This window comes from Paramisgurnus dabryanus, chromosome 9 (assembly GCF_030506205.2).
Source record: "Paramisgurnus dabryanus chromosome 9, PD_genome_1.1, whole genome shotgun sequence".
NCBI lineage: Eukaryota > Metazoa > Chordata > Actinopteri > Cypriniformes > Cobitidae > Paramisgurnus > Paramisgurnus dabryanus.
In genome coordinates this window covers 1757779-1782156 of record NC_133345.1, presented here as the reverse complement: position 1 = coordinate 1782156, position 24378 = coordinate 1757779, and the positions used below count along the sequence as shown (strand labels likewise).

The 24378-nt window shown below is 35.8% G+C and overlaps 7 non-coding genes across 7 annotated transcripts; all 7 read left to right on the top strand.

Annotated features, from left to right (window-relative positions):
- The first annotated feature begins 1807 nt into the window (after positions 1 to 1807).
- Positions 1808 to 1998, top strand: LOC135764413 (U2 spliceosomal RNA). Its single transcript, XR_010539961.1, has one exon. It is a non-coding gene; the product is annotated as a U2 spliceosomal RNA (small nuclear RNA).
- A 785-nt stretch (positions 1999 to 2783) lies between these two features.
- LOC135764412 (U1 spliceosomal RNA) lies at positions 2784 to 2948 on the top strand. Its single transcript, XR_010539960.1, has one exon. It is a non-coding gene; the product is annotated as a U1 spliceosomal RNA (small nuclear RNA).
- A 5680-nt stretch (positions 2949 to 8628) lies between these two features.
- On the top strand, positions 8629 to 8819 carry LOC135764521 (U2 spliceosomal RNA). Its single transcript, XR_010540067.1, has one exon. It is a non-coding gene; the product is annotated as a U2 spliceosomal RNA (small nuclear RNA).
- A 785-nt stretch (positions 8820 to 9604) lies between these two features.
- On the top strand, positions 9605 to 9770 carry LOC135764399 (U1 spliceosomal RNA). Its single transcript, XR_010539948.1, has one exon. It is a non-coding gene; the product is annotated as a U1 spliceosomal RNA (small nuclear RNA).
- Positions 9771 to 17136: 7366 nt separating this feature from the next.
- LOC135764411 (U2 spliceosomal RNA) lies at positions 17137 to 17327 on the top strand. Its single transcript, XR_010539959.1, has one exon. It is a non-coding gene; the product is annotated as a U2 spliceosomal RNA (small nuclear RNA).
- Positions 17328 to 18112: 785 nt separating this feature from the next.
- Positions 18113 to 18277, top strand: LOC135764400 (U1 spliceosomal RNA). The gene has a single exon (XR_010539949.1). It is a non-coding gene; the product is annotated as a U1 spliceosomal RNA (small nuclear RNA).
- A 5675-nt stretch (positions 18278 to 23952) lies between these two features.
- LOC135764409 (U2 spliceosomal RNA) lies at positions 23953 to 24143 on the top strand. Its single transcript, XR_010539958.1, has one exon. It is a non-coding gene; the product is annotated as a U2 spliceosomal RNA (small nuclear RNA).
- The last annotated feature ends 235 nt before the right edge of the window (positions 24144 to 24378 follow it).

Genomic DNA, 24378 nt, shown 5'->3' with positions numbered 1-24378 from the left:
GGATTTAGACCATTCAATGAGAAGAGTTAACAGCGTTTATTATGATTGATAAGCCCTCAACGGAGAATGAGGTCGGCATACATTAAAAGCCTTATTTTGTTTTTATCGTGTGCCTTCCAAAATGTATGCGACGAAACTTAAATCACGCAAAATATGAATGGTAACTAGACGTGCTTGTTGTGTGCAAGGAGTGCATTTATTTGTAAACTTTTGCTAAATCAAAATGGTTTATTTGTATTTGCTTTTTACCTGGGTTTTATCAGGTTCGCAGTCGGGACATTTTTAATCCATAGTGTATGCATAATTAATTTCAAAGAAATAAGAAGTAAAATGTGTAAGTATTCCTCAAAATGTGCTTTGGACTAAGTCCCCCGTCATCACAGCAAACGGGAGCAGACCCGAATAGGTATGGCTAGTTATTTTATTAAAAATTTCCAGCCGTCTGTAAATTTATGTTTGAAAGAAAAAAGTAAATTAATATCTTACTTACTGTTTTTGTCTTGTTTTCTAGTGAATATCTGACAATGCTTAAATGGAGATACATTTACTTGGTAAGCAAAGTGGCTTAAGATATTATGTATTGTAATAGAAAATTGTTATAAAAACGTTTTGTTTTTGCTGGGAATTCTTGTATATATTTCACAGCTATATAATTAATTATAATAACGCACTTTTTGTTGATAAACATGTTAAAAAATACATTAACACATAATAATGTGGCAACAAATCAAATGTGCATTTAAATGCAACAAGCAAAAATAAATAAATAAAGCAAATGCACGGAAAAGAAACGAGGAATAAAAGAAACACCGCGATTAAAAAAATCAGATCGCATACTTTGTAAAATAATTGAAATAAATTATAAAAATCAACAGGTTTATATTTAAAACAAATAAAAAATATCTGCCAGCGGGGTAAGAAAAATAAACTTAATTCTAGTTTCAACTTAATTCAATAATAAACTCAATTTAGGTTTATTTTTCTTACCCCACTGGCAGATATTTTTACTTGTTTTAAGCCTTAACCTATTACATTTTAGAATTTATTTCAGTAAACAAGACTTAAATTCTAAGCCACTTTGCTTATTAAGTAAATGTATCTCGATTTAAGAATTATTTTTTAACTCGAAAACATTAAGAAAATACTAAGTAAACGAACAAATTGGGATGTTCAAAACACTTAAATATTTTTTTTCACTCTACCCTTCATATTACAGCTGTCGAAAAACCACAGCAACGTTGACAGACCCGGAAGCCATGATACATTAGCAGTTTTTAAAATAAGTTAAATCTAGAATCCTTATTGGTTTTAGATACTTTAAAGCAATGAATGATCTTCTTTCTTTTGAATTGATTTGGTATTATGGAGGAGCTCTGTGTCTGGTTATTGAAGATGATTTGTTCTTTGCTCCTATGTTGGCTTATTTTTTTGTTATTTCCGTTACTATATATATTTTTTTCTTTGTTTTTTCTGATTTGAGGTTATGAAAATGTTTTAATTTGTAATAAAGGTTTTTTGAAAATTCTAAATTCTCTCTCTCTCTCTCTCTCTCTCTCTCTCTCTCTCTCTCTCTCTCTCTCTCTCTCTCTCTCTCTCTCTCTCTCTCTCTCTCTCTCTCTCTCTCTCTCTCTCTCTCTCTCATGAGCGTGGATCAGATCCTGCATTAAAACATGAACTTCTGATTTGCTAGCTCAACGTTCTACCTCTGGGTTATACAATGAGAACGTATAGAGTTAAATGCCCGCTAGCCTCCACCCCAAAAGCCAGCGCCTTCGCCGGCTCCCCCTTTGGCTGCGTCTATTCCGGTATCGCTTCTCGGCCTTTTGGCTAAGATCAAGTGTAGTATCTGTTCTTATCAGTTTAATGTCTGATACGTCTCCTATCCGGGGACTATATGTTAAATGGATTTTTGACCTTCGGAAATGGAAGCGGAGCTTGCTCCTTCCACTCCATGCATCAACATGGTATTGCAGTGTTTCCATGAATGGTGCGCTCCCCATCTCGGGGATAAATAAGTCAAGTATAAAAAAAAGAATTTGCTTCTTTTGTGCGTGAATGACGGTGTTTTTTCTAATCCGTGTGTTTTAAAATTGCTGTGATTTCGTTGGCTTTATTGGTTTAACGAAAAGCTTGCGTGGAAATGAACACGCTGATAAAGAAATGTTTTTGTAATGTATTTAATTAATTTCTTTACAAGTTTGCGGAGGTGATACGAGGACGAATTAAACATCCTCGACACAGCTGAAGGCGCAACAAAAGCGAACGAGACCGATTGGAATGTTAAAAACACCTGAAAACTTTTTTCACTACCCTTCATACTACAGCTGTCGAAAAACCACAGCAACGTCGACAGACCTGGAAGCATAGCTGTACTTGTTTAACTCACAACGACAACGGGTAAGTCATTGAGCCCTGTGTTTTTATTTATCCACGTTCTAAAATTGCTATGCTTTCGTTGTTTCTTGATTGCTCTGTACATTTTTTTTTGTTTCTATTCCACGTAAAGTTACTTTGTAATAACGAAACCATATATTTGAATGCGCAATTTAAATCCATTTGATTTAAATTGTTTCACATATTTCACTCTACACGGTTCAACCGGGCTGGAAACGGAATAAAAACAGGGTAGATCTCGAAGAATGTTTGGTCTCAGACGTGGCTTCGTGCGCTTTCCACCTGGTCACACACAGTAAATGAAATGTTAGTCGGACGGCCTCCGGGGGCGCCGTCGATGTGATCGGTCACAGGAAGATGCGGCCGTCTGGCCTCAAAGGGTGTCGCTCATACTTACCTGGCAGGGGAGACACCATGATCATGAAGGTGGTTCACCCAGGGCGAGGCTCAGCCATTGCACTCCGGTTGGGCTGACCCTTTGCGAATTCCCCAAATGTGGGAATCTCGACTGCAAAATTTCTGATAGTGGGGGACTGCGTTCGCGCTCTCCCCTGACCTTTGTGTTAAAAATAGATTCGCTTGTCGTTTTACGTAAAATCCAAGAGACGTCTAACCACGGCCCAAGAATACATTAGTCATCAAAAAAGCGGCTATTCAACGACTACATAACTTTTAATAGACAGCGAATAAGTGTCTAGGCTAAAACAAGGCTTAATTTGGGCTGTCAGTGAAAATCTAATAGCCGTTTGACCATTCCAAACGAATAGACTAGCCATTAAATAGAACCACAATCAAACGGCTACATGTCTAAGAGCACAAAATAATGCTTAGATGATTCTTTTACTTCCAATATAAGAGGTTCTCGGGAATGGCAATCATCCAAACTAATAAATTATAAAGGCTTTTATAAGAAAATGACAACAGTTAAACAACCTAGACAGCGTTGGGCAATACAAAATGCTAATAAATACAAGACAAATTGAAATATTGTACATGCATGTACATTAAACAAGCCAACAAATCTGCCAATGGGCTACGACAATTTTTCTTGAATTAAGTGTTTATATCTAGATTTGTTTCTTACCCCTTTGGCAGATTTATTTGCTTGTTTTAAGCCCAAATTCTGAGTTTTTTCTCCCTAAAGGCTAGGTTTATTTTCTTAGGGCATTTTGCTCATCAAAAAATGCATCTTATTTTAAGACTTTCTAGATATTTGTATAGTTAAAACAGTTCGAAATAACAAGTAAGAAATGATTTTTTGCAATGTATTCATTCATTCGCTACCCTTCATACTACAGCTGTCGAAAAACCACAGCAACGTCGACAGACCTGGAAGCGTAGCTGTATTTGTTTAACTCACAAAGACAACGGGTAAAGTATTTTCTTGATTACCTAAATGACTTGCTGTAGGAAAATAAGTTTAGGTTTAAGGGGGGAAATACAGTTTAAAGGGATATTTCAATTTATGATGATAATTCTGTCATCATTTACTCATGCATACAGGCTTACAACAACACGAGGATTAGTTTTTTTCTGAGTAACACAAAATAAGGTATTTTGAGGAATGATGGTAAACCCACAGCAGATAGTCACCATTGACTTCCATAGTAGGAATAAAAAAATATGATGGAATTTAATAGGTACCATCAACCGTGTGCTAACCATCACTTTGCAAAATATTTTCTTCATCATTTATCACGATACTTCCAAAATATTTTTTCCTACTAAGTCAATATTTCATTATTTGCTTTACAAGCTTAAAAATGATGGTGACAGGATTCCATGGTAATCACAAACAGGTAAACAAGTAAAATAATCACTATTTACTTTTAAAAGCATTTTGAAAATTGCTTGCTTATGCTGGGAGTAAAGGTATTTCATGCAAAAGGTATTTCCTCTTTAAAAGGTAATGTATGCTTCTTTTAAAGCTGACACATTTGCCACATTAAAATAACAGAAATGTGTACTGTTTAAACTTTTTGGAGCCGGTGTGTCTGTGTTCTTGGGGCACACATCTACATGTAAAAGCAGAATTGCTTATTATTCTTCTCTATTTCTTGTATAGGTCAATTATGAGTGAAGAACCGTTCACCAAATGAAGACCGCAGCCAGGTGACGGGATCCTGTGGTAATCACAAACAGGTAAACCAGTAAAATAATCATCATTTAATGTTAAAATAATTTTGAAAATTGAAGTTCTGTGTGTTCTTATTGTACTTTATTTATTTCTGCAGGTAAGCACCATACCGTAAGCTTCATTCCCTTTATAACAGGTAAGGTTCATACTGTTTTATTCTTTTGTACTGTTTTATTCGTACTGTTTTAAATCATTCAGTAAATGCAAAGTTAAACTGATGTGTTTTTAATCTAGATTTAAAAGTGTCTACTGTTGAAGCACATCTGATCTCTTCTGAAAGCTGATAATAACTGAATGCTGAGGCACCTTGTTTTGAGTGAACCCTTGTTTTTTCTAAATGACCTGATCCTATTGATCCGAGTAATCGGTTTCATATTCGATTAGCATATCTGTCATGTATTGTAGCCATGAAGTGGTTTTTAAACAAGAAACAGTACTTTTTAAATCCATTGACCATTGCAATAATCGGCCCTGCTGGTGATGAAAGCATGAACAAGTTTCTCTAAGTCCTGTCTTGAGACAAAACCTCTAATTCTGGCAATATTTCTGAGATGGTAGTAAAAGCAGAATTCCTTATTATTTTTCTCTATCTCAGGCTCTACGGCATATATGTCATGATTTTATTTGTCTATTTATATGTCTATTTACAAGGACTGCCTTGGCCAAATGTTATTGTTAATTAATATTGAAGCAGTTATTTAACATAGGTCCTTTGAGTAGTGATTTGTGTAATGATCCATATATCTATTTTTATGTATATTTTTAACTTAGGAATGTGATTTTAAAGCTCATATTTGTTATTGTATGACACCTCTCATGTTATGAAAGTAAAAAATAAATGTATTTTCTGATGTCTTGCATTTCTGTTTTTAAACTGTTAATCCTTATCAAGTGCTATACATTAGAAAGTGGATATAGAGTGAAATGCACACGGTGAATAATGAACGCAGACCTTCAGTGCCGGACCTCTGACCCGCTAACCTCCATCCCGACAGCCAGCGCCTTCTCCGGATGCCATTGCGGTATCGCTTCTCGGCTTTTTGGGTAAGATCGAGTGGACACCGGGGACTACACGTTTAAATGGATTTTTGACCTTCGGCTATGGAAGCGAGGCTTGTTCCGTCCACTCCGTGCATCGACTCTGGCGCTTTCCGGGGACAAATAAGGTGAGTTTAAAATCAGAGTTTGCTTCTTTAGTGCGTGGTTGCCAGTTTGTTTGCCAGTCCGTGGTCCATAATACGTTCCGCGTTCGTGGTCTCTCCATCGCTCAGTACTTTTCTGTGTTTCTATTTTACGTAAAGCTAACACCAAAACGATTGTGGAAGGCGCTATATAGATTGTTCTCAAAGAAAAAAAAACGAGAAACAAACCCATGTGAATATGGGTCAAATTATCTAGGCGGAGCACTTCGTTCAAAGAAAAACGCAACAGAATTGTTTGCGTTGAACAAAGACAATGGTGCCTGCAGACATCGAATGTGTATTGTGGATAAAAAATGGCCAGTGGGGTGGGACAATTTTTCTTGAATTAAGTGTTTATGGGAAAAGTTCACGAATTTTTTCTTACCCTGTAGTCAGATTTATTTGCTTGTTTTAAGCATAAAATAACAGGAGAAGAAATTGTGTAGGGGGAGCAGAGGGTTTTTTTTCGTTCAAAGAAAAGCAGCGTGGCACGAATGAATGTTTGGCTGAAATGCTATCGTAATTTCCCCCTTAATTTTCCTTACAAACATGAAACCAGAGAGAAGGGTCAGTTGGCATCGAATTGCACCTTGTATTCGGTGATTGATTGAGGAAAAATATGCGTATGTGTATATATATACTTGTTTTGTTGAACAGAGACAATGGCCGCGTGCTCCAGCGTCACCTATATGCCTATTTCACAAAATGGCGGCTTTGACCGGAAGTAGGGAAAACATCGTTCAGGTTGCACCACTACGATGGCCACTCAATATAGTATGGACTGACAGCTGCTTTGTTTTCTCCTACACATGAATTTACTTGTAAAAATAACAATAACAGATATTGTCGATTGGTGTTATATTATTTTTTTAGCATTTCGTATTATCAAAATATATCATATGTTAGACAGCTTATCAATTTTAAATAAAATAACGAGACATACATAACTATTCGTGTCTGCTCCCGTTTATTGTAATGAGTGTGCACATTTGGAGAAATACTTAGACATTTTACTTCTTATTTCTTTAGACTGAATAATTATTTCTTATTAATTCCAAAGTATGCGACCCGATGATCTAATCGTGGTGTATGTGCTATTCCTCGTTTGTTTGCCTGCATCCATTGCTTTACGGCTTGCTTGTTGCGTTTAAATGCACATTTGATTTCTTTACCAGCATTGGATTTAGACCATTCAATGAGAAGAGTTAACAGCGTTTATTATGATTGATAAGCCCTCAACGGAGAATGAGGTCGGCATACATTAAAAGCCTTATTTTGTTTTTATCGTGTGCCTTCCAAAATGTATGCGACGAAACTTAAATCACGCAAAATATGAATGGTAACTAGACGTGCTTGTTGTGTGCAAGGAGTGCATTTATTTGTAAACTTTTGCTAAATCAAAATGGTTTATTTGTATTTGCTTTTTACCTGGGTTTTATCAGGTTCGCAGTCGGGACATTTTTAATCCATAGTGTATGCATAATTAATTTCAAAGAAATAAGAAGTAAAATGTGTAAGTATTCCTCAAAATGTGCTTTGGACTAAGTCCCCCGTCATCACAGCAAACGGGAGCAGACCCGAATAGGTATGGCTAGTTATTTTATTAAAAATTTCCAGCCGTCTGTAAATTTATGTTTGAAAGAAAAAAGTAAATTAATATCTTACTTACTGTTTTTGTCTTGTTTTCTAGTGAATATCTGACAATGCTTAAATGGAGATACATTTACTTGGTAAGCAAAGTGGCTTAAGATATTATGTATTGTAATAGAAAATTGTTATAAAAACGTTTTGTTTTTGCTGGGAATTCTTGTATATATTTCACAGCTATATAATTAATTATAATAACGCACTTTTTGTTGATAAACATGTTAAAAAATACATTAACACATAATAATGTGGCAACAAATCAAATGTGCATTTAAATGCAACAAGCAAAAATAAATAAATAAAGCAAATGCACGGAAAAGAAACGAGGAATAAAAGAAACACCGCGATTAAAAAAATCAGATCGCATACTTTGTAAAATAATTGAAATAAATTATAAAAATCAACAGGTTTATATTTAAAACAAATAAAAAATATCTGCCAGCGGGGTAAGAAAAATAAACTTAATTCTAGTTTCAACTTAATTCAATAATAAACTCAATTTAGGTTTATTTTTCTTACCCCACTGGCAGATATTTTTACTTGTTTTAAGCCTTAACCTATTACATTTTAGAATTTATTTCAGTAAACAAGACTTAAATTCTAAGCCACTTTGCTTATTAAGTAAATGTATCTCGATTTAAGAATTATTTTTTAACTCGAAAACATTAAGAAAATACTAAGTAAACGAACAAATTGGGATGTTCAAAACACTTAAATATTTTTTTTCACTCTACCCTTCATATTACAGCTGTCGAAAAACCACAGCAACGTTGACAGACCCGGAAGCCATGATACATTAGCAGTTTTTAAAATAAGTTAAATCTAGAATCCTTATTGGTTTTAGATACTTTAAAGCAATGAATGATCTTCTTTCTTTTGAATTGATTTGGTATTATGGAGGAGCTCTGTGTCTGGTTATTGAAGATGATTTGTTCTTTGCTCCTATGTTGGCTTATTTTTTTGTTATTTCCGTTACTATATATATTTTTTTCTTTGTTTTTTCTGATTTGAGGTTATGAAAATGTTTTAATTTGTAATAAAGGTTTTTTGAAAATTCTAAATTCTCTCTATCTCTCTCTCTCTCTCTCTCTCTCTCTCTCTCATGAGCGTGGATCAGATCCTGCATTAAAACATGAACTTCTGATTTGCTAGCTCAACGTTCTACCTCTGGGTTATACAATGAGAACGTATAGAGTTAAATGCCCGCTTGCCTCCACCCCAAAAGCCAGCGCCTTCGCCGGCTCCCCCTTTGGCTGCGTCTATTCCGGTATCGCTTCTCGGCCTTTTGGCTAAGATCAAGTGTAGTATCTGTTCTTATCAGTTTAATGTCTGATACGTCTCCTATCCGGGGACTATATGTTAAATGGATTTTTGACCTTCGGAAATGGAAGCGGAGCTTGCTCCTTCCACTCCATGCATCAACATGGTATTGCAGTGTTTCCATGAATGGTGCGCTTCCCATCTCGGGGATAAATAAGTCAAGTATAAAAAAAAGAATTTGCTTCTTTTGTGCGTGAATGACGGTGTTTTTTCTAATCCGTGTGTTTTAAAATTGCTGTGATTTCGTTGGCTTTATTGGTTTAACGAAAAGCTTGCGTGGAAATGAACACGCTGATAAAGAAATGTTTTTGTAATGTATTTAATTAATTTCTTTACAAGTTTGCGGAGGTGATACGAGGACGAATTAAACATCCTCGACACAGCTGAAGGCGCAACAAAAGCGAACGAGACCGATTGGAATGTTAAAAACACCTGAAAACTTTTTTCACTACCCTTCATACTACAGCTGTCGAAAAACCACAGCAACGTCGACAGACCTGGAAGCATAGCTGTACTTGTTTAACTCACAACGACAACGGGTAAGTCATTGAGCCCTGTGTTTTTATTTATCCACGTTCTAAAATTGCTATGCTTTCGTTGTTTCTTGATTGCTCTGTACATTTTTTTTTGTTTCTATTCCACGTAAAGTTACTTTGTAATAACGAAACCATATATTTGAATGCGCAATTTAAATCCATTTGATTTAAATTGTTTCACATATTTCACTCTACACGGTTCAACCGGGCTGGAAACGGAATAAAAACAGGGTAGATCTCGAAGAATGTTTGGTCTCAGACGTGGCTTCGTGCGCTTTCCACCTGGTCACACACAGTAAATGAAATGTTAGTCGGACGGCCTCCGGGGGCGCCGTCGATGTGATCGGTCACAGGAAGATGCGGCCGTCTGGCCTCAAAGGGTGTCGCTCATACTTACCTGGCAGGGGAGACACCATGATCATGAAGGTGGTTCACCCAGGGCGAGGCTCAGCCATTGCACTCCGGTTGGGCTGACCCTTTGCGAATTCCCCAAATGTGGGAATCTCGACTGCAAAATTTCTGATAGTGGGGGACTGCGAGAAGGGTATTCCTGCACAACTGGAAGCTGCAGTTTTATGACCGCAGTTTTATGACCGCAGTTCTATGACCCTACGTTTTTGTGACAGCGCCAACTATCGAACTGGCAGTGTTGCGAACTTGGCGACTTTGTCGCTAGATTTAGCGACTTTTCAGACCCCTTTAGCGACTTATTAGCGACAAATCTAGCTACTTTTTCTGGCATTGTTGGAGACTTTTTGGAGACTTTGACTTGAAAGCACTTATCATTCAGTCTTCTCAACGAGCAGCTACCGCTCCTTCCGTGGGCTCCACCCCCATACCAAAGCACTCACAGGCGGCCTCGTGCAGCGCAGAGTCTCTCCCATCTGCAGTCAGGGCAGGAGATTATGCTCATCTCTTCGCGGCCAGACGGCAAAATCCTGTATGCGGGAAGCCGGTGTTGTGTCGAACTCAGTTCCCCCTATAGCGTTTTCATCACGTTACATTTAGAAAGATTAAAGATTTGAATTGGTTATACTAAAAAGGCATATCATGTATTTTATAATACAATTTATTAAATATTTCATACATTTGACAGTTTTCTAGGGTATTTCTTTTACAATATAGCCTGTCTTTTTCTTTTTTTTTCCCTTTACTGGTTGTAATGTTTGCATACATAATTAAATAAATATTATACATATAATATGATTCATACTGTAAAAATAATTGATTTACCATTAAGAACAATACAGATGCATTACAGAAATGCACACATATACATCTCAGTAGCCATTAAAACTTTAAATATATAAATAATAAAACCTATAACGTGATAAGAACGCCATAAAAACACTACACTGAAGGGAAAAATATGGGGAACAGACTTCGACAAAACACCGGAGCTGCCATCCCACGATGACATACATTTATGGCGGGATATAAATAAATGGTCTTTTAATAAAATAAATCAATGTACAAAAATAAATGTGTTTGAGTAAGCTGAGCAGCAGCACATTCAGCACATTCAGAATAGACAAAATGTACGGAGCTGACACGTTAATGAGCTATATACCTACAAAACAACCTCTCACATATCATATTAGAAATAGTAGTGAGATTACTATATTGATATAATTATGTACAAACGTTATTACAAACTAAACCACCAGGGGCCCAGAACTGCGGAAGTTCGGTAGGTGGCGCTGTCACAAAAACGTAGGGTCATAGAACTGCGGTCATAAAACTGCGGTCATAAAACTGCAGCCTCCGGTTGTGCAGGAATATACTATTGGGGACTGCGTTCGCGCTCTCCCCTGACCTTTGTGTTAAAAATAGATTCGCTTGTCGTTTTACGTAAAATCCAAGAGACATCTAACCACGGCCCAAGAATACATTAGTCATCAAAAAAGCGGCTATTCAACGACTACATAACTTTTAATAGACAGCGAATAAGTGTCTAGGCTAAAACAAGGCTTAATTTGGGCTGTCAGTGAAAATCTAATAGCCGTTTGACCATTCCAAACGAATAGACTAGCCATTAAATAGAACCACAATCAAACGGCTACATGTCTAAGAGCACAAAATAATGCTTAGATGATTCTTTTACTTCCAATATAAGAGGTTCTCGGGAATGGCAATCATCCAAACTAATAAATTATAAAGGCTTTTATAAGAAAATGACAACAGTTAAACAACCTAGACAGCGTTGGGCAATACAAAATGCTAATAAATACAAGACAAATTGAAATATTGTACATGCATGTACATTAAACAAGCCAACAAATCTGCCAATGGGCTACGACAATTTTTCTTGAATTAAGTGTTTATATCTAGATTTGTTTCTTACCCCTTTGGCAGATTTATTTGCTTGTTTTAAGCCCAAATTCTGAGTTTTTTCTCCCTAAAGGCTAGGTTTATTTTCTTAGGGCATTTTGCTCATCAAAAAATGCATCTTATTTTAAGACTTTCTAGATATTTGTATAGTTAAAACAGTTCGAAATAACAAGTAAGAAATGATTTTTTGCAATGTATTCATTCATTCGCTACCCTTCAGACTACAGCTGTCGAAAAACCACAGCAACGTCGACAGACCTGGAAGCGTAGCTGTATTTGTTTAACTCACAAAGACAACGGGTAAAGTATTTTCTTGATTACCTAAATGACTTGCTGTAGGAAAATAAGTTTAGGTTTAAGGGGGGAAATACAGTTTAAAGGGATATTTCAATTTATGATGATAATTCTGTCATCATTTACTCATGCATACAGGCTTACAACAACACGAGGATTAGTTTTTTTCTGAGTAACACAAAAGAAGGTATTTTGAGGAATGATGGTAAACCCACAGCAGATAGTCACCATTGACTTCCATAGTAGGAATAAAAAAATATGATGGAATTTAATAGGTACCATCAACCGTGTGCTAACCATCACTTTGCAAAATATTTTCTTCATCATTTATCACGATACTTCCAAAATATTTTTTCCTACTAAGTCAATATTTCATTATTTGCTTTACAAGCTTAAAAATGATGGTGACAGGATTCCATGGTAATCACAAACAGGTAAACAAGTAAAATAATCACTATTTACTTTTAAAAGCATTTTGAAAATTGCTTGCTTATGCTGGGAGTAAAGGTATTTCATGCAAAAGGTATTTCCTCTTTAAAAGGTAATGTATGCTTCTTTTAAAGCTGACACATTTGCCACATTAAAATAACAGAAATGTGTACTGTTTAAACTTTTTGGAGCCGGTGTGTCTGTGTTCTTGGGGCACACATCTACATGTAAAAGCAGAATTGCTTATTATTCTTCTCTATTTCTTGTATAGGTCAATTATGAGTGAAGAACCGTTCACCAAATGAAGACCGCAGCCAGGTGACGGGATCCTGTGGTAATCACAAACAGGTAAACCAGTAAAATAATCATCATTTAATGTTAAAATAATTTTGAAAATTGAAGTTCTGTGTGTTCTTATTGTACTTTATTTATTTCTGCAGGTAAGCACCATACCGTAAGCTTCATTCCCTTTATAACAGGTAAGGTTCATACTGTTTTATTCTTTTGTACTGTTTTATTCGTACTGTTTTAAATCATTCAGTAAATGCAAAGTTAAACTGATGTGTTTTTAATCTAGATTTAAAAGTGTCTACTGTTGAAGCACATCTGATCTCTTCTGAAAGCTGATAATAACTGAATGCTGAGGCACCTTGTTTTGAGTGAACCCTTGTTTTTTCTAAATGACCTGATCCTATTGATCCGAGTAATCGGTTTCATATTCGATTAGCATATCTGTCATGTATTGTAGCCATGAAGTGGTTTTTAAACAAGAAACAGTACTTTTTAAATCCATTGCAATAATCGGCCCTGCTGGTGATGAAAGCATGAACAAGTTTCTCTAAGTCCTGTCTTGAGACAAAACCTCTAATTCTGGCAATATTTCTGAGATGGTAGTAAAAGCAGAATTCCTTATTATTTTTCTCTATCTCAGGCTCTACGGCATATATGTCATGATTTTATTTGTCTATTTATATGTCTATTTACAAGGACTGCCTTGGCCAAATGTTATTGTTAATTAATATTGAAGCAGTTATTTAACATAGGTCCTTTGAGTAGTGATTTGTGTAATGATCCATATATCTATTTTTATGTATATTTTTAACTTAGGAATGTGATTTTAAAGCTCATATTTGTTATTGTATGACACCTCTCATGTTATGAAAGTAAAAAATAAATGTATTTTCTGATGTCTTGCATTTCTGTTTTTAAACTGTTAATCCTTATCAAGTGCTATACATTAGAAAGTGGATATAGAGTGAAATGCACACGGTGAATAATGAACGCAGACCTTCAGTGCCGGACCTCTGACCCGCTAACCTCCATCCCGACAGCCAGCGCCTTCTCCGGATGCCATTGCGGTATCGCTTCTCGGCTTTTTGGGTAAGATCGAGTGGACACCGGGGACTACACGTTTAAATGGATTTTTGACCTTCGGCTATGGAAGCGAGGCTTGTTCCGTCCACTCCGTGCATCGACTCTGGCGCTTTCCGGGGACAAATAAGGTGAGTTTAAAATCAGAGTTTGCTTCTTTAGTGCGTGGTTGCCAGTTTGTTTGCCAGTCCGTGGTCCATAATACGTTCCGCGTTCGTGGTCTCTCCATCGCTCAGTACTTTTCTGTGTTTCTATTTTACGTAAAGCTAACACCAAAACGATTGTGGAAGGCGCTATATAGATTGTTCTCAAAGAAAAAAAAACGAGAAACAAACCCATGTGAATATGGGTCAAATTATCTAGGCGGAGCACTTCGTTCAAAGAAAAACGCAACAGAATTGTTTGCGTTGAACAAAGACAATGGTGCCTGCAGACATCGAATGTGTATTGTGGATAAAAAATGGCCAGTGGGGTGGGACAATTTTTCTTGAATTAAGTGTTTATGGGAAAAGTTCACGAATTTTTTCTTACCCTGTAGTCAGATTTATTTGCTTGTTTTAAGCATAAAATAACAGGAGAAGAAATTGTGTAGGGGGAGCAGAGGGTTTTTTTTCGTTCAAAGAAAAGCAGCGTGGCACGAATGAATGTTTGGCTGAAATGCTATCGTAATTTCCCCCTTAATTTTCCTTACAAACATGAAACCAGAGAGAAGGGTCAGTTGGCATCGAATTGCACCTTGTATTCGGTGATTGATTGAGGAAAAATATGCGTATGTGTATATATATACTTGTTTTGTTGAACAGAGACAATGGCCGCGTGCTCCAGCGTCACCTATATGCCTATTTCACAAAATGGCGGCTTTGACCGGAAGTAGGGAAAACATCGTTCAGGTTGCACCACTACGATGGCCACTCAATATAGTATGGACTGACAGCTGCTTTGTTTTCTCCTACACATGAATTTACTTGTAAAAATAACAATAACAGATATTGTCGATTGGTGTTATAATATTTTTTTAGCATTTCGTATTATCAAAATATATCATATGTTAGACAGCTTATCAATTTTAAATAAAATAACGAGACATACATAACTATTCGTGTCTGCTCCCGTTTATTGTAATGAGTGTGCACATTTGGAGAAATACTTAGACATTTTACTTCTTATTTCTTTAGACTGAATAATTATTTCTTATTAATTCCAAAGTATGCGACCCGATGATCTAATCGTGGTGTATGTGCTATTCCTCGTTTGTTTGCCTGCATCCATTGCTTTACGGCTTGCTTGTTGCGTTTAAATGCACATTTGATTTCTTTACCAGCATTGGATTTAGACCATTCAATGAGAAGAGTTAACAGCGTTTATTATGATTGATAAGCCCTCAACGGAGAATGAGGTCGGCATACATTAAAAGCCTTATTTTGTTTTTATCGTGTGCCTTCCAAAATGTATGCGACGAAACTTAAATCACGCAAAATATGAATGGTAACTAGACGTGCTTGTTGTGTGCAAGGAGTGCATTTATTTGTAAACTTTTGCTAAATCAAAATGGTTTATTTGTATTTGCTTTTTACCTGGGTTTTATCAGGTTCGCAGTCGGGACATTTTTAATCCATAGTGTATGCATAATTAATTTCAAAGAAATAAGAAGTAAAATGTGTAAGTATTCCTCAAAATGTGCTTTGGACTAAGTCCCCCGTCATCACAGCAAACGGGAGCAGACCCGAATAGGTATGGCTAGTTATTTTATTAAAAATTTCCAGCCGTCTGTAAATTTATGTTTGAAAGAAAAAAGTAAATTAATATCTTACTTACTGTTTTTGTCTTGTTTTCTAGTGAATATCTGACAATGCTTAAATGGAGATACATTTACTTGGTAAGCAAAGTGGCTTAAGATATTATGTATTGTAATAGAAAATTGTTATAAAAACGTTTTGTTTTTGCTGGGAATTCTTGTATATATTTCACAGCTATATAATTAATTATAATAACGCACTTTTTGTTGATAAACATGTTAAAAAATACATTAACACATAATAATGTGGCAACAAATCAAATGTGCATTTAAATGCAACAAGCAAAAATAAATAAATAAAGCAAATGCACGGAAAAGAAACGAGGAATAAAAGAAACACCGCGATTAAAAAAATCAGATCGCATACTTTGTAAAATAATTGAAATAAATTATAAAAATCAACAGGTTTATATTTAAAACAAATAAAAAATATCTGCCAGCGGGGTAAGAAAAATAAACTTAATTCTAGTTTCAACTTAATTCAATAATAAACTCAATTTAGGTTTATTTTTCTTACCCCACTGGCAGATATTTTTACTTGTTTTAAGCCTTAACCTATTACATTTTAGAATTTATTTCAGTAAACAAGACTTAAATTCTAAGCCACTTTGCTTATTAAAGGGGACATATTATGAAAATCTGACTTTTTCCATGTTTAAGTGCTATAATTGTGTCCCCAGTGCTTCTATCAACCTAGAAAATGTGAAAAAGATCAACCCAATAACTTAGTTTTGGTAAACCATTTTCTGCAAGCATGTGAAAAAATAGGTCATTGTAATTTGGCCCTTATTGTGATGTCAGAATAAGGTAATACCGCCCACTTTATCTGCACTATCCAACCACAGCACAACCATTTAGTATGGAGAGAAAGAGAGAGATAAAATATTTCACAGCACAATTGAGCTTCAATTGCAACAAACCACCATCATTGTGATCAGTGGTTGCACTTCATCCGCTCATTTGCATTTTAAATGACACACCCAAAACGGCACACTTTTACTCAGACCTATTTTAGACTTAGTTTACATCTTAAAAAAAATCTCATAATATGTCCCCTTTAAGTAAATGTATCTCGATTTAAGAATTATTTTTTAACTCGAAAACATTAAGAAAATACTAAGTAAACGAACAAATTGGGATGTTCAAAACACTTAAATATTTTTTTTCACTCTACCCTTCATATTACAGCTGTCGAAAAACCACAGCAACGTTGACAGACCCGGAAGCCATGATACATTAGCAGTTTTTAAAATAAGTTAAATCTAGAATCCTTATTGGTTTTAGATACTTTAAAGCAATGAATGATCTTCTTTCTTTTGAATTGATTTGGTATTATGGAGGAGCTCTGTGTCTGGTTATTGAAGATGATTTGTTCTTTGCTCCTATGTTGGCTTATTTTTTTGTTATTTCCGTTACTATATATATTTTTTTCTTTGTTTTTTCTGATTTGAGGTTATGAAAATGTTTTAATTTGTAATAAAGGTTTTTTGAAAATTCTAAATTCTCTCTATCTCTCTCTCTCTCTCTCTCTCTCATGAGCGTGGATCAGATCCTACATTAAAACATGAACTTCTGATTTGCTAGCTCAACGTTCTACCTCTGGGTTATACAATGAGAACGTATAGAGTTAAATGCCCGCTAGCCTCCACCCCAAAAGCCAGCGCCTTCGCCGGCTCCCCCTTTGGCTGCGTCTATTCCGGTATCGCTTCTCGGCCTTTTGGCTAAGATCAAGTGTAGTATCTGTTCTTATCAGTTTAATGTCTGATACGTCTCCTATCCGGGGACTATATGTTAAATGGATTTTTGACCTTCGGAAATGGAAGCGGAGCTTGCTCCTTCCACTCCATGCATCAACATGGTATTGCAGTGTTTCCATGAATGGTGCGCTCCCCATCTCGGGGATAAATAAGTCAAGTATAAAAAAAAGAATTTGCTTCTTTTGTGCGTGAATGACGGTGTTTTTTCTAATCCGTGTGTTTTAAAATTGCTGTGATTTCGTTGACTTTATTGGTTTAACGAAAAGCTTGCGTGGAAATGAACACGCTGATAAAGAAATGTTTTTGTAATGTATTTAATTAATTTCTTTACAAGTTTGCGGAGGTGATACGAGGACGAATTAAACATCCTCGACACAGCTGAAGGCGCAACAAAAGCGAACGAGACCGATTGGAATGTTAAAAACACCTGAAAACTTTTTTCACTACCCTTCATACTACAGCTGTCGAAAAACCACAGCAACGTCGACAGACCTGGAAGCATAGCTGTACTTGTTTAACTCACAACGACAACGGGTAAGTCATTGAGCCCTGTGTTTTTATTTATCCACGTTCTAAAATTGCTATGCTTTCGTTGTTTCTTGATTGCTCTGTACATTTTTTTTTGTTTCTATTCCACGTAAAGTTACTTTGTAATAACGAAACCATATATTTGAATGCGCAATTTAAATCCATTTGATTTAAATTGTTTCACATATTTCACTCTACACGGTTCAACCGGGCTGGAAACGGAATAAAAACAGGGTAGATCTCGAAGAATGTTTGGTCTCAGACGTGGCTTCGTGCGCTTTCCACCTGGTCACACACAGTAAATGAAATGTTAGTCGGACGGCCTCCGGGGGCGCCGTCGATGTGATCGGTCACAGGAAGATGCGGCCGTCTGGCCTCAAAGGGTGTCGCTCATACTTACCTGGCAGGGGAGACACCATGATCATGAAGGTGGTTCACCCAGGGCGAGGCTCAGCCATTGCACTCCGGTTGGGCTGACCCTTTGCGAATTCCCCAAATGTGGGAATCTCGACTGCAAAATTTCTGATAGTGGGGGACTGCGTTCGCGCTCTCCCCTGACTTTGTGTTAAAAATAGATTCGCTTGTCGTTTTACGTAAAATCCAAGAGACGTCTAACCACGGCCCAAGAATACATTAGTCATCAAAAAAGCGGCTATTCAACGACTACATAACTTTTAATAGACAGCGAATAAGTGTCTAGGCTAAAACAAGGCTTAATTTGGGCTGTCAGTGAAAATCTAATAGCCGTTTGACCATTCCAAACGAATAGACTAGCCATTAAATAGAACCACAATCAAACGGCTACATGTCTAAGAGCACAAAATAATGCTTAGATGATTCTTTTACTTCCAATATAAGAGGTTCTCGGGAATGGCAATCATCCAAACTAATAAATTATAAAGGCTTTTATAAGAAAATGACAACAGTTAAACAACCTAGACAGCGTTGGGCAATACAAAATGCTAATAAATACAAGACAAATTGAAATATTGTACATGCATGTACATTAAACAAGCCAACAAATCTGCCAATGGGCTACGACAATTTTTCTTGAATTAAGTGTTTATATCTAGATTTGTTTCTTACCCCTTTGGCAGATTTATTTGCTTGTTTTAAGCCCAAATTCTGAGTTTTTTCTCCCTAAAGGCTAGGTTTATTTTCTTAGGGCATTTTGCTCATCAAAAAATGCATCTTATTTTAAGACTTTCTAGATATTTGTATAGTTAAAACAGTTCGAAATAACAAGTAAGAAATGATTTTTTGCAATGTATTCATTCATTCGCTACCCTTCATACTACAGCTGTCGAAAAACCACAGCAACGTCGACAGACCTGGAAGCGTAGCTGTATTTGTTTAACTCACAAAGACAACGGGTAAAGTATTTTCTTGATTACCTAAATGACTTGCTGTAGGAAAATAAGTTTAGGTTTAAGGGGGGAAATACAGTTTAAAGGGATATTTCAATTTATGATGATAATTCTGTCATCATTTACTCATGCATACAGGCTTACAACAACACGAGGATTTGTTTTTTTCTGAGTAACACAAAAGAAGGTATTTTGAGGAATGATGGTAAACCCACAGCAGATAGTCACCATTGACTTCCATAGTAGGAATAAAAAAATATGATGGAATTTAATAGGTACCATCAACCGTGTGCTAACCATCACTTTGCAAAATATTTTCTTCATCATTTATCACGATACTTCCAAAATATTTTTTCCTACTAAGTCAATATTTCATTATTTGCTTTACAAGCTTAAAAATGATGGTGACAGGATTCCATGGTAATCACAAACAGGTAAACAAGTAAAATAATCACTATTTACTTTTAAAAGCATTTTGAAAATTGCTTGCTTATGCTGGGAGTAAAGGTATTTCATGCAAAAGGTATTTCCTCTTTAAAAGGTAATGTATGCTTCTTTTAAAGCTGACACATTTGCCACATTAAAATAACAGAAATGTGTACTGTTTAAACTTTTTGGAGCCGGTATGTCTGTGTTCTTGGGGCACACATCTACATGTAAAAGCAGAATTGCTTATTATTCTTCTCTATTTCTTGTATAGGTCAATTATGAGTGAAGAACCGTTCACCAAATGAAGACCGCAGCCAGGTGACGGGATCCTGTGGTAATCACAAACAGGTAAACCAGTAAAATAATCATCATTTAATGTTAAAATAATTTTGAAAATTGAAGTTCTGTGTGTTCTTATTGTACTTTATTTATTTCTGCAGGTAAGCACCATACCGTAAGCTTCATTCCCTTTATAACAGGTAAGGTTCATACTGTTTTATTCTTTTGTACTGTTTTATTCGTACTGTTTTAAATCATTCAGTAAATGCAAAGTTAAACTGATGTGTTTTTAATCTAGATTTAAAAGTGTCTACTGTTGAAGCACATCTGATCTCTTCTGAAAGCTGATAATAACTGAATGCTGAGGCACCTTGTTTTGAGTGAACCCTTGTTTTTTCTAAATGACCTGATCCTATTGATCCGAGTAATCGGTTTCATATTCGATTAGCATATCTGTCATGTATTGTAGCCATGAAGTGGTTTTTAAACAAGAAACAGTACTTTTTAAATCCATTGACCATTGCAATAATCGGCCCTGCTGGTGATGAAAGCATGAACAAGTTTCTCTAAGTCCTGTCTTGAGACAAAACCTCTAATTCTGGCAATATTTCTGAGATGGTAGTAAAAGCAGAATTCCTTATTATTTTTCTCTATCTCAGGCTCTACGGCATATATGTCATGATTTTATTTGTCTATTTATATGTCTATTTACAAGGACTGCCTTGGCCAAATGTTATTGTTAATTAATATTGAAGCAGTTATTTAACATAGGTCCTTTGAGTAGTGATTTGTGTAATGATCCATATATCTATTTTTATGTATATTTTTAACTTAGGAATGTGATTTTAAAGCTCATATTTGTTATTGTATGACACCTCTCATGTTATGAAAGTAAAAAATAAATGTATTTTCTGATGTCTTGCATTTCTGTTTTTAAACTGTTAATCCTTATCAAGTGCTATACATTAGAAAGTGGATATAGAGTGAAATGCACACGGTGAATAATGAACGCAGACCTTCAGTGCCGGACCTCTGACCCGCTAACCTCCATCCCGACAGCCAGCGCCTTCTCCGGATGCCATTGCGGTATCGCTTCTCGGCTTTTTGGGTAAGATCGAGTGGACACCGGGGACTACACGTTTAAATGGATTTTTGACCTTCGGCTATGGAAGCGAGGCTTGTTCCGTCCACTCCGTGCATCGACTCTGGCGCTTTTCGGGGACAAATAAGGTGAGTTTAAAATCAGAGTTTGCTTCTTTAGTGCGTGGTTGCCAGTTTGTTTGCCAGTCCGTGGTCCATAATACGTTCCGCGTTCGTGGTCTCTCCATCGCTCAGTACTTTTCTGTGTTTCTATTTTACGTAAAGCTAACACCAAAACGATTGTGGAAGGCGCTATATAGATTGTTCTCAAAGAAAAAAAAACGAGAAACAAACCCATGTGAATATGGGTCAAATTATCTAGGCGGAGCACTTCGTTCAAAGAAAAACGCAACAGAATTGTTTGCGTTGAACAAAGACAATGGTGCCTGCAGACATCGAATGTGTATTGTGGATAAAAAATGGCCAGTGGGGTGGGACAATTTTTCTTGAATTAAGTGTTTATGGGAAAAGTTCACGAATTTTTTCTTACCCTGTAGTCAGATTTATTTGCTTGTTTTAAGCATAAAATAACAGGAGAAGAAATTGTGTAGGGGGAGCAGAGGGTTTTTTTTCGTTCAAAGAAAAGCAGCGTGGCACGAATGAATGTTTGGCTGAAATGCTATCGTAATTTCCCCCTTAATTTTCCTTACAAACATGAAACCAGAGAGAAGGGTCAGTTGGCATCGAATTGCACCTTGTATTCGGTGATTGATTGAGGAAAAATATGCGTATGTGTATATATATACTTGTTTTGTTGAACAGAGACAATGGCCGCGTGCTCCAGCGTCACCTATATGCCTATTTCACAAAATGGCGGCTTTGACCGGAAGTAGGGAAAACATCGTTCAGGTTGCACCACTACGATGGCCACTCAATATAGTATGGACTGACAGCTGCTTTGTTTTCTCCTACACATGAATTTACTTGTAAAAATAACAATAACAGATATTGTCGATTGGTGTTATATTATTTTTTTAGCATTTCGTATTATCAAAATATATCATATGTTAGACAGCTTATCAATTTTAAATAAAATAACGAGACATACATAACTATTCGTGTCTGCTCCCGTTTATTGTAATGAGTGTGCACATTTGGAGAAATACTTAGACATTTTACTTCTTATTTCTTTAGACTGAATAATTATTTCTTATTAATTCCAAAGTATGCGACCCGATGATCTAATCGTGGTGTATGTGCTATTCCTCGTTTGTTTGCCTGCATCCATTGCTTTACGGCTTGCTTGTTGCGTTTAAATGCACATTTGATTTCTTTACCAGCATTGGATTTAGACCATTCAATGAGAAGAGTTAACAGCGTTTATTATGATTGATAAGCCCTCAACGGAGAATGAGGTCGGCATACATTAAAAGCCTTATTTTGTTTTTATCGTGTGCCTTCCAAAATGTATGCGACGAAACTTAAATCACGCAAAATATGAATGGTAACTAGACGTGCTTGTTGTGTGCAAGGAGTGCATTTATTTGTAAACTTTTGCTAAATCAAAATGGTTTATTTGTATTTGCTTTTTACCTGGGTTTTATCAGGTTCGCAGTCGGGACATTTTTAATCCATAGTGTATGCATAATTAATTTCAAAGAAATAAGAAGTAAAATGTGTAAGTATTCCTCAAAATGTGCTTTGGACTAAGTCCCCCGTCATCACAGCAAACGGGAGCAGACCCGAATAGGTATGGCTAGTTATTTTATTAAAAATTTCCAGCCGTCTGTAAATTTATGTTTGAAAGAAAAAAGTAAATTAATATCTTACTTACTGTTTTTGTCTTGTTTTCTAGTGAATATCTGACAATGCTTAAATGGAGATACATTTACTTGGTAAGCAAAGTGGCTTAAGATATTATGTATTGTAATAGAAAATTGTTATAAAAACGTTTTGTTTTTGCTGGGAATTCTTGTATATATTTCACAGCTATATAATTAATTATAATAACGCACTTTTTGTTGATAAACATGTTAAAAAATACATTAACACATAATAATGTGGCAACAAATCAAATGTGCATTTAAATGCAACAAGCAAAAATAAATAAATAAAGCAAATGCACGGAAAAGAAACGAGGAATAAAAGAAACACCGCGATTAAAAAAATCAGATCGCATACTTTGTAAAATAATTGAAATAAATTATAAAAATCAACAGGTTTATATTTAAAACAAATAAAAAATATCTGCCAGCGGGGTAAGAAAAATAAACTTAATTCTAGTTTCAACTTAATTCAATAATAAACTCAATTTAGGTTTATTTTTCTTACCCCACTGGCAGATATTTTTACTTGTTTTAAGCCTTAACCTATTACATTTTAGAATTTATTTCAGTAAACAAGACTTAAATTCTAAGCCACTTTGCTTATTAAGTAAATGTATCTCGATTTAAGAATTATTTTTTAACTCGAAAACATTAAGAAAATACTAAGTAAACGAACAAATTGGGATGTTCAAAACACTTAAATATTTTTTTTCACTCTACCCTTCATATTACAGCTGTCGAAAAACCACAGCAACGTTGACAGACCCGGAAGCCATGATACATTAGCAGTTTTTAAAATAAGTTAAATCTAGAATCCTTATTGGTTTTAGATACTTTAAAGCAATGAATGATCTTCTTTCTTTTGAATTGATTTGGTATTATGGAGGAGCTCTGTGTCTGGTTATTGAAGATGATTTGTTCTTTGCTCCTATGTTGGCTTATTTTTTTGTTATTTCCGTTACTATATATATTTTTTTCTTTGTTTTTTCTGATTTGAGGTTATGAAAATGTTTTAATTTGTAATAAAGGTTTTTTGAAAATTCTAAATTCTCTCTATCTCTCTCTCTCTCTCTCTCTCTCTCTCATGAGCGTGGATCAGATCCTGCATTAAAACATGAACTTCTGATTTGCTAGCTCAACGTTCTACCTCTGGGTTATACAATGAGAACGTATAGAGTTAAATGCCCGCTAGCCTCCACCCCAAAAGCCAGCGCCTTCGCCGGCTCCCCCTTTGGCTGCGTCTATTCCGGTATCGCTTCTCGGCCTTTTGGCTAAGATCAAGTGTAGTATCTGTTCTTATCAGTTTAATGTCTGATACGTCTCCTATCCGGGGACTATATGTTAAATGGATTTTTGACCTTCGGAAATGGAAGCGGAGCTTGCTCCTTCCACTCCATGCATCAACATGGTATTGCAGTGTTTCCATGAATGGTGCGCTCCCCATCTCGGGGATAAATAAGTCAAGTATAAAAAAAAGAATTTGCTTCTTTTGTGCGTGAATGACGGTGTTTTTTCTAATCCGTGTGTTTTAAAATTGCTGTGATTTCGTTGGCTTTATTGGTTTAACGAAAAGCTTGCGTGGAAATGAACACGCTGATAAAGAAATGTTTTTGTAATGTATTTAATTAATTTCTTTACAAGTTTGCGGAGGTGATACGAGGACGAATTAAACATCCT